The 8,777-nt window shown below is 41.2% G+C and overlaps 1 protein-coding gene across 3 annotated transcripts in view; it reads left to right on the top strand.

The window, feature by feature from the left end:
- The first annotated feature begins 1,696 nt into the window (after positions 1 to 1,696).
- NFKB1 (nuclear factor kappa B subunit 1) overlaps positions 1,697 to 8,777 on the top strand; it is a 109,166-nt gene continuing 102,085 nt past the window's right edge. For 2 of the 3 annotated variants that reach the window (XM_016159063.2, XM_016159061.2), the window contains exon 1: positions 1,697 to 1,819. The gene's annotated coding sequence lies outside the window, so the exon portion shown is untranslated. Of the gene's footprint in view, positions 1,820 to 1,937; positions 2,172 to 8,777 lie in introns of those variants that run through there. The other variant, XM_016159062.2, reaches the window with a different exon arrangement.

Below are 8,777 nucleotides of genomic sequence, written 5' to 3'. Positions count from 1 at the left end.
AAAATATAGTATTGGCACAATTTCTAATAATGTCCCATATACAATAACATAGGGTCCCTAAAAAATCATTGTCTTCATTCTTTATAAATCTCCTGAAACCCAGCTGTTCAAACGGCCTCTGGGAGCTAAATGAAATCCCTTGAAAGTAGATTGTTGGTTTGTCCCAAAGTCACTGCAAAGACTCACCACAGACTCAATCAAATAGATCTCTACTCCTCTGCCAAACACTCCACCAAGAACTTTCTTATAACCTTGGGGAGGGATAAGAGAGGAGACAGAGGGGGCATAAAGGCAGGATGGCGGATCTGCTAGGGCCAATCATATGCCATAGTAACACTGGTGATTGATTACTGATGTTTTAAAGTATGCAGTTGTCTTTGAACTTAAGCGTGAGATAATGAGCTCTAAAATATCCGCTTAAGGTTTCTCTTTTGGGGAGCTAATCTACCCCCAAGGTATCTCCGGCCTGTGCCTAGCACAATGCCTGGCACGCAAAGAAGCTCAAAGCTAGTGAATGGTGGTCGTCGGGAGGCCTGTCCGCTGGTTCTAATAGCGGTCTCTCTGGGGGCGGGGGGAGAGGGGGAAGGAGAAAAAACTCCTTCTGCTGAATCGATGTTTCTTTATGAGCTGTGGACCAAAGCCATCGCTACCACCATCACTATAACTCTAGCCACAGTAATTATAAAGACCTGACAATGCCCTGTAGATAAGAGTTCAGAATAAGTCATGACCAGGAGATTTAAGACCTCACCCAAACCCAGCAGACCTCGCTGGACATAAATCAATTATGATACAGAAATTTCAGTTTAATCTGTAAAGAGATCTGGGTGTAAGTGAGACAATTTAGAAGGGACATACAGATGAGATTTATTTTTACACAAGGCATGTTGGGTCCACGCCGACCCATCATCCCCTCCGGATGCCTGGGCCTGTCCTCCGGGGCTCCAGACCGCCGATTCCCACCGCCACCGCCGCCGCCGCCACCGCCACCGCCGCCACCGCCACCGCCACCGCGCCGCCTGCTCCCCGGGACGATCCGGCCCGCAGGCGCCTCGGGGGCCGCCCCCGTCCGCCGCGGCCCCGGGACTGCGGGCGCTGCGCGGGGGGACCTGGCGTCGCGGCCGCCGGCCGCGCGCTCCGCATCCTCCGCCCCGAGGCGGCCCCGAGGGGCCGGAGCAGAGCGGGGCGGCGGGGCCCGACGCGGGGCGCAGTGCGCCCCCAGAAGCACGGGCTTCCCCCACCCCCGGCGGCGACCCCACCTCCCGCCCCCGCGGTGTGAGCGCGTGTGTCCGTCTGTCTGTCTTCTCTCTCGACGTCAGTGGGAATTTCCAGCCAGGAAGTGAGAGAGTGAGCAAGAGAGAAAGAGAGAGAAGTGCACCAGCAGCCGGAGCAGGAAGAGGAGGTTTCGCCACCGGAGCGGCCCGGCGACGCGCTGACAGCTTCCCCTGCGCTTCCCGTGCCCGGGCCTCGCGCCGCCGCCGCCGCCCTCGGACTGCGTCCCCCGCGGCCCGGCTCCGAGGGCCCCGCTCCGAGGGCCCCGCGCAGCCCAGGCCAGCGCCGCCGCGGCCGGGAAGGCGGCGCCGCCGCGGCCCGGCCCTCGCGCGCCCCGCGCTTCGCCCCGCCGGCCCTGCGACATGGCGCGGCGCTGACTGGCCCGGCCCGCCGAGACCGCGCGCCCGCTCGCCCGGCCCCGACCCGCCCCGCGCCCGGACCTGCCCCGACCGCGCCAGCCGCCGCCGCCTGCTTCCCCGGCCCCAGGCCCGCGCCGCCCCGCAGAGGGAGCCGCGGCGCTCGGACACCGAACGCGCTCGCCGCCAGGGTAAGCCAGGCTCGGGCGAGCGGGCGCCGCGCCGGGGACGCGCGGCCGGACTCCCGCCGCCCCCCGCCCCGCACCCCTCCGGCCCCGCTCGCACTTCCTCGTTCCTGCGCTGACCGCTGGGCCAGACCCTAGCAGGAGGTTGACAGGCATGGACAGCCTCTTGGGATTGGCGAGAGGGGTAGAGGCACATCCGGACCCGGAGGGGTCCGGTCGGCCCGAGGGCCGCGGCTGCCCGGGCTGTCCTTTCTCTTCGTGCCCCCTCGCCAGGCGGGAACGGAACCAGAGAACAACTCTAGCGAACTTCTTAAAATCCCACCACCATCCCCTGCTGTGGGGTGGCTTGAGGGTTGAGGTGAGCTGGGGCGCGGAGGAGAGAGGGAAAGGTGGTTGGTGCAGTGCTGAACCAGATTTCACCTAAAGGCGTTCCACGAAATGAAAGCAGAAGTGCATGGCAGTCCTCTCGGCTGGGAAAGCCTTCCCCAGCTCCCGCAAGCTGAATAGCACAGCCTCATTCCTTGTCTCCTACTTCACAAGGTAGTCCCCACTCGCCACCCCCCCCCCCCCGCCCTACACACACACCGGGACATATTATATTCACCTACTGTAGGATCTGTACATTAGTTTTCAAAAAAAAAATAAGAAGGGACTGATACTTGACCCCACAGGGCCTGGCATTTGAGTGGGAAAAGAAATTACCTATTTAGAGCAGTTTTTAGGCACTGAGTATGTAAAACACCTGGACAGTGGTATCGTATATTGCGCATGACCTCTAAAACAAAATTGTGATACAAACAAAGTCTAGCCTAAGTACATGTTTTCTTATGGTCTTCAAAAATAAATACCGATGGAGATGTTTGCCCTGATTTATTGGTCCATCCTGAAACTTAAATGGGACTTAATGATACAGTATCTGGTTATCCAGATTTAAGACGTTTCCATGGACTTGTTAAGTAGGGTTTTTCAGAATTACAACTTATTAAATAACTATATTTATCTCAAAGATTTTTGTCTTAAAGCCCATAATCTGAGAAAATGACTATGGTATTAAAATACTTAATAGCTCTGGCATACAAATGTTCTACAAACTGGTGATCTTTGGTAAACACTAAAGCTTGGGATCAAGACGTTCAGTGCTTATTTTTCTAGCAAAACCTCAATTGAATATTCTTGAGTAGTTTAAATTACATTAATGTTTGTTAAAACTTTAAAAGGGAATCTTGATTAAAATAAAGCCCTTGGTTGACATATGTTGTTTTCCTAATTTTAATATTGTGCTTTCTAGAGATGAATTCTTTTAGTGTTTGATGCACTAAAAAAATTATGTAAATGATTTAAAGCAAAGTATTTTTTTTTTGAGCTTATGAACTTCGGAAGTCAGGAAATAAAAAAAGATTTGTTTCTGTAGCCTTTTACATTGATCATGTAATTAAATTGCTAAGGTGAGAAGAACATATGTGTTAAATGCAAACATGAAATCTGAAATTATTCATCCATACTGATAGCCCTGCGTCTCCTCAATGCTCTCTAGAGCTTGTTTAGATAAAATGTCTTCCTGAGCCACAGCCTGCTGGACAAACATGAATACAGAGGAAGACTCATTATATGTAGATGTAATGCTGGCACTGAAATACTTTCGATGTGAGGAGTAAATCACTTCTAACCTGTTTGAAAGACACTTTAAAGGAAATACTATAATTCAACTGGGGTTGGTGGTGAAAAGCTATTATTTTTGTTTTGAAATTTCAATTTCACCTTACATTCTGCAGTTGACATTCACATGGGCTGAACAAATGCCCTTATTTTTCAAACCCAGTTAGTAAATACTGGAGTACACATACAAAAATAGTCGTTCCCCTTCATAAGCTCTGCTTTGATCTTTGCACTTCCTTCTTCTGCCTCTTAAGATCATCTGAGTTGCAGTTGTTAAAAGTTCAATTAGTCTGAAATAGGCAGATTTTTAGATTTAGAGATCATATTCCTCATAATTCTCTTGTCATATTCCTTAGAATAAATTGAAGCTAGTTTGAGAAACATATATATATATATATATATATGCAGGCTGTTTTTACTACTGCTTTCATACTTCCAGATAACTGATGAAGTAAGAGTACTACCTTGACTTTCAGGTACTGCTCATTGTGGTAGATAGAAGGTCTAGATAAGGAATCGGAGGCTACAGGAATCTGGAATTCTCATTCAATCAGCAAGACCTTATTATTTATTATTATTGTTATTATTATTTTTTACCTAATTCAGGAGAGGTATTCCCCTATTCAGAAGAGGTGAAAGTTCTGGCTTCTGGGGGGAAGTGGTTACTTCGTAACCTTCAATTAGTTTGAACTTTGGAGAAGAAAGAACAGTTGGTGACATTTTAAAACAATAAATTTTTAAAAATGATATCTGAACTTCTATATGAATTTTTGATAGTCAAAATATCGTCTTTTTCTTCTTCAGAACTTGTTAGATGTTCTGTTCTGAGCATAGAGATGACTGCAATAGAATGTCTGCAAATGCAGAGTTGCAGAGTAGTTTAACCAATAGAGTAAATATTCAGGGTTATGCTCTTGTAGTCTACAGATTGAACATGAATCACATTAGCAGGAATGGATATATAAGAATCAATGACTATGCAAAATTTCTCATTAATTTACATTAGTAGGAAATTGTTTTGTTTGCTCGGTGGGTTTTCTGGCATGATAGCTATATGTTAGAAGAAGAGCAGAAGGAAGGATAGAATTTTAGTGCTGGAGGACATTTTTAAATGTTTTGTTTCTACATCATGAGTTCATTGACAGCTGCTTTCTTGGTGACCAGTAAACCACACTGAAGCAGTTTATACTGCTTTCTGGGAATTAATTCTCAATTGCACACTTGCACCTCCTGTAAATATTGAACTCACTATATTGTTCTTAGAGCCAAACAGATAAATCATCAGAAACATATATACCCCTTCGAGTTGACCTTGTCACTCCTTAAGAGTCCTTGAGAGTGTGAAGAACGAGAGTCATCCAGCCTCAGAAAGGAATGTTTTGGCTTGTGATATAGTCCTGCATGTTAGTTTGGCTCCTTAACTGTGTGTGTGTGTCAGTGTGTTTTTTTAATCAAAAGATTAATAATTGAAACCAGGTACTTTGGTAGAGTTAATAGTTAGGGTAGCATAACCAAGACATTTATATTTGTGATAGTTCATTAATGAGTATCCAGTACCTCACTATTAGATTAAAAAAAAAAAGTGTCATTCTTTTTGTGATGATGAAATTGTTCTATACTCTTGATCTCTGCTGGATTCGAGAAGATGTTCCTAAGTAATAAATTACTAAGCTATCTTTTATATTTTCAGATGAGGTTGTTAGACCTACCCTTGAAGATCAGCTAATAGTTTAGAAAATAAAGTGTGAAATAAAATCTTATTGCTTTACTACAAATAATTTAATGCTAACATTTTTACACAAAGTATGTAATATAAGTTTTGCCTTGTTAAAGATTATAGAATCCTCAAGAGTATAGATTATGGATGGCAATACTTGTTTAACTTAGAGTATTAATTATAAAAATATCATTTTTAAAAAATTTTAAAAGAAATCAATTATTACCCTTATATTTTCCATAGTAACTAATAGATTTCATTATCAGTAATAGAAGTTTTATCTGCTTTAATTAGTTGCCTGTTTTTGAAATTAGAATAATGAAATAGGTGGTTTAATTCTCATTACAAATTGGTTTATTACTTTTTATTTACGTTTCATCGTGAAGCCAAAAATCTTATAACCAGCTTTTATTATGATCTGTATTTTCAACAGATATTAATAAATTTAAACTACCTATAGACTCCACTTCTGTGAAAAAACTCTGATGGAGCTTTAGAGAAGAATGTAAAGATTCTATATGACTTATTCTTTAAGAGCCTAAGCATAAAAGAAGTAATGAAAAGGGGAGGAAAAGCACTATCTGAGAGAATCAAAATTATGTAGTTCTAATTTAAAAGAAATAGTATCTAATCTGTATTGACAGACATGTGACACTTAACGTTGTGCTTGTTGGTACATACTGAGCAATCAGTAACAGTAATTTGTTGAGTGAAGAAATGACATAACTTTTGTTTTGTTTTGTTTTTAAAAAAGCAGCTGTTTGCTGCAAGGAACAAAAATTACACTATTTTGCCTTGCCTTTTGGGAAAAAAAGAAGCCTAAACTAGTTCTTACTTCTTAGATATTATGTTTTAATCTAGAGAGTACGTGAGGTTTACTAGAACAAGTAATTTATTAAAAACTACCCAGTGTCTTCCAAAAGGGAAGCATTTCATTTTGAAAGTAGAATTTATTAACTGGAAAAAAAGGCTTTTAGTTTCAAAGTTTTAAAGGCATTCTCAAACAAGGTAATAAACTAATTGAAATGATAAAAGGTGCTCGTACAAATAAAAATGAACTTTTTGGCTATGCTAGAATTTCTCTGAGCTCCATTGAAACTGTAATTGCAATGCTAGTATCTTTGAAAATGGAAACAATGCTATACACACTGTTTTGTAATCCACAAATTGTTAAAGCATCTAAATTTATCAAAAAGTCAAAACAAATATGTTATGACATCCAGAATTAAATACTTATCACCTATTAAAAAATGGGAGCGGGGAATTACTAGCTGGAAAACCTCAGGAACAAGCAGGCAATTAGCAAGGTTTACTGTACTTTCCACTTTCACGCTTTAATGATTTTGCAGCACTATAAAACCTAGGCCTCATCATGGCAGGGTTTTATTGATAATTTCTCAGTTGTTGCATTTTTCAGAAAATTTTCCTTGAACCTCTGACTCTAATCACTCATTTTGTGTAGACACAGTATATGACATGAAATATACCATCCAAATTAGGAAAGAGCACAGTACCAACACTCTGGGTCCTGGTGTCATTGGGCTCCCAGGGAGAATCAGAACCACTTTATTGAAAACTGCCGACTTCAGTCCACTCCGCTTTGCTGCCCACCTAATTTTGGTTCTGATTCTGACCTCTCTTCAAACCCCTTACAAAGATAACATTCACGTTTAAAAGGTTAATTTTAAAAATTGTTTACAAATACATAGATGTGGAATCATTTGTGTTTTTGCCAACAAACCGGAGAAGAAACTAAATGTTTACTTACATAACAACTACATTGTAAAGATGTCATTGTTGGAAAGTACTCTGAAAGTAGATGGCAGCAGTGCTTGTTAGTTAAAAGAATAAAATAGTCCATACTCTCTGCCTATAGCTTCCCTATGAGAAGACACCCAGGGAACAACAGATTTCGCTGTTCCATTACATAGTCAGCTCAGTCTTCAGCTTCGGGGCATGGAGAGACGCATAAACAAAATCGCAAAGTTTTAACATCCTTTCAATCTTTACCATACTAGTCAAAAATATTTGGACAAGTTATATATTTAGTCACGGAAAATAAAACAGTTGGATTTTTCTTAGATTTTAGCCTTTTGATTTATGTGGCTCACTAGCATTTATTGGCTAGATTTACATTTTGTTAAACTAAAAATAATACAAAACCTACATAAAGTTAAGTACACCCCTGTAGAAAGATTTTATTTAACATTTTAAAAATAATTTGATTGCTATAATGAACTCTATTTGTCAAAGTAGCAGTTATTTTTAAAAAATTTTTTTATTATTATGTCATTTGGACTAGGCATATACTGTGTTTCAGTGTCAGGGCATATCTATCCCTCATCTCTAAAAATGAATTCTAATATATATCAAGCATGAATGTAGAAAAATTAAAGCGGTGGTAGACTCCGTAACCAACCTATCTATTGGTTCTGTACCCAAGCCTGCAATTTGTTTAAATAGTGAAAATAAATTACTTAATTGTCTTAGAAAATTTGGCTTCCAAGATAAGAATTTTTGGAATGGAGAGAATGACTATTTTTTGAATGTCCTAACATGAAATCCTGACTCATGTTTTATTCATATTTGAGGAACTTCTTTGTCTGCCAGTTCTTAGGTATATAGGTTTATTCTCTAGGATTTAACTATTTATTGGTGTTTGATCATTAAGTTTGATTTATAGACTTTAGTGTCTTCTTTTAAATGGGGGCTAGGTGTGGATTATCCTATTCTTCATAAACTGAAAACAATAGTCATTTCCCCCACATTCTGAAAACACTTCAGAAGTCAGTTGTGATTAAGCAAATCTCAGTATACCTGTGAAATTAAAACAAAACCATGGTTTGTGACAATTAAGTGTACTTCTTTGCTCTTGTGCCATATCATAGCATTCATTTGTTACAATGTCTTTATAGTTTCTCTCCATGTGTTTACCCAATTTCCTACTTTGTACATTTAACTGAATTTAACAAGCACACCTTAGAACATTTTAATATTTCCTATCTTAAAACATTTCATTATCAGTCATTTACTCTGAATTTTTTTTTTTTTTTATGACGGACAGGGAAAGTATCCTAGTTCTCTTAGAAAGTCTACCACAATTGCCAAATAGGTATTATCCAAGTTGCTTAAAGAGGTAGTTCAATCCTGTGTTGAAATAGATGCATGATTTTGAGGGCAGTTGTGCTATATTCACTATCTGTTAAACTGAAGGAGTCCAGTCATTCAAGGCAAGCCACAGAAAACAATAGTTTTATTGCTGAGGCACTTAAGTATCTTCATATGGATGTCCCCATCAGTATGCCAATATCAAATTTGTTATCATTCCCACCCATCACATTGCTACCCAGCACACTAGGAAATGCGATTGGTAGCCCACTGTGGTACATTTGGTAGGTTTCCCGTGCTAGAAATCGAGAAACCCATTCTTCATGCATACTCACTTATCTCCTCCTGTCAGTCACCACGTTCTATTAGCTCAGCTGCCTCCTCACCTCCAGAATCCGTTCCTTCCTCACTGAATGTCTAGTTTCATTTTTGCATTGTCTCCTAATACATTATCTCCTGCTTCTATTCCATCCTTCTTTCCAG

Source organism: Rousettus aegyptiacus, unplaced genomic scaffold, assembly GCF_014176215.1.
Source record: "Rousettus aegyptiacus isolate mRouAeg1 unplaced genomic scaffold, mRouAeg1.p scaffold_m13_p_10, whole genome shotgun sequence".
NCBI classification, from domain to species: Eukaryota; Metazoa; Chordata; class Mammalia; order Chiroptera; family Pteropodidae; genus Rousettus; species Rousettus aegyptiacus.
This window is presented reverse-complemented; position numbering and strand designations above follow the sequence as displayed.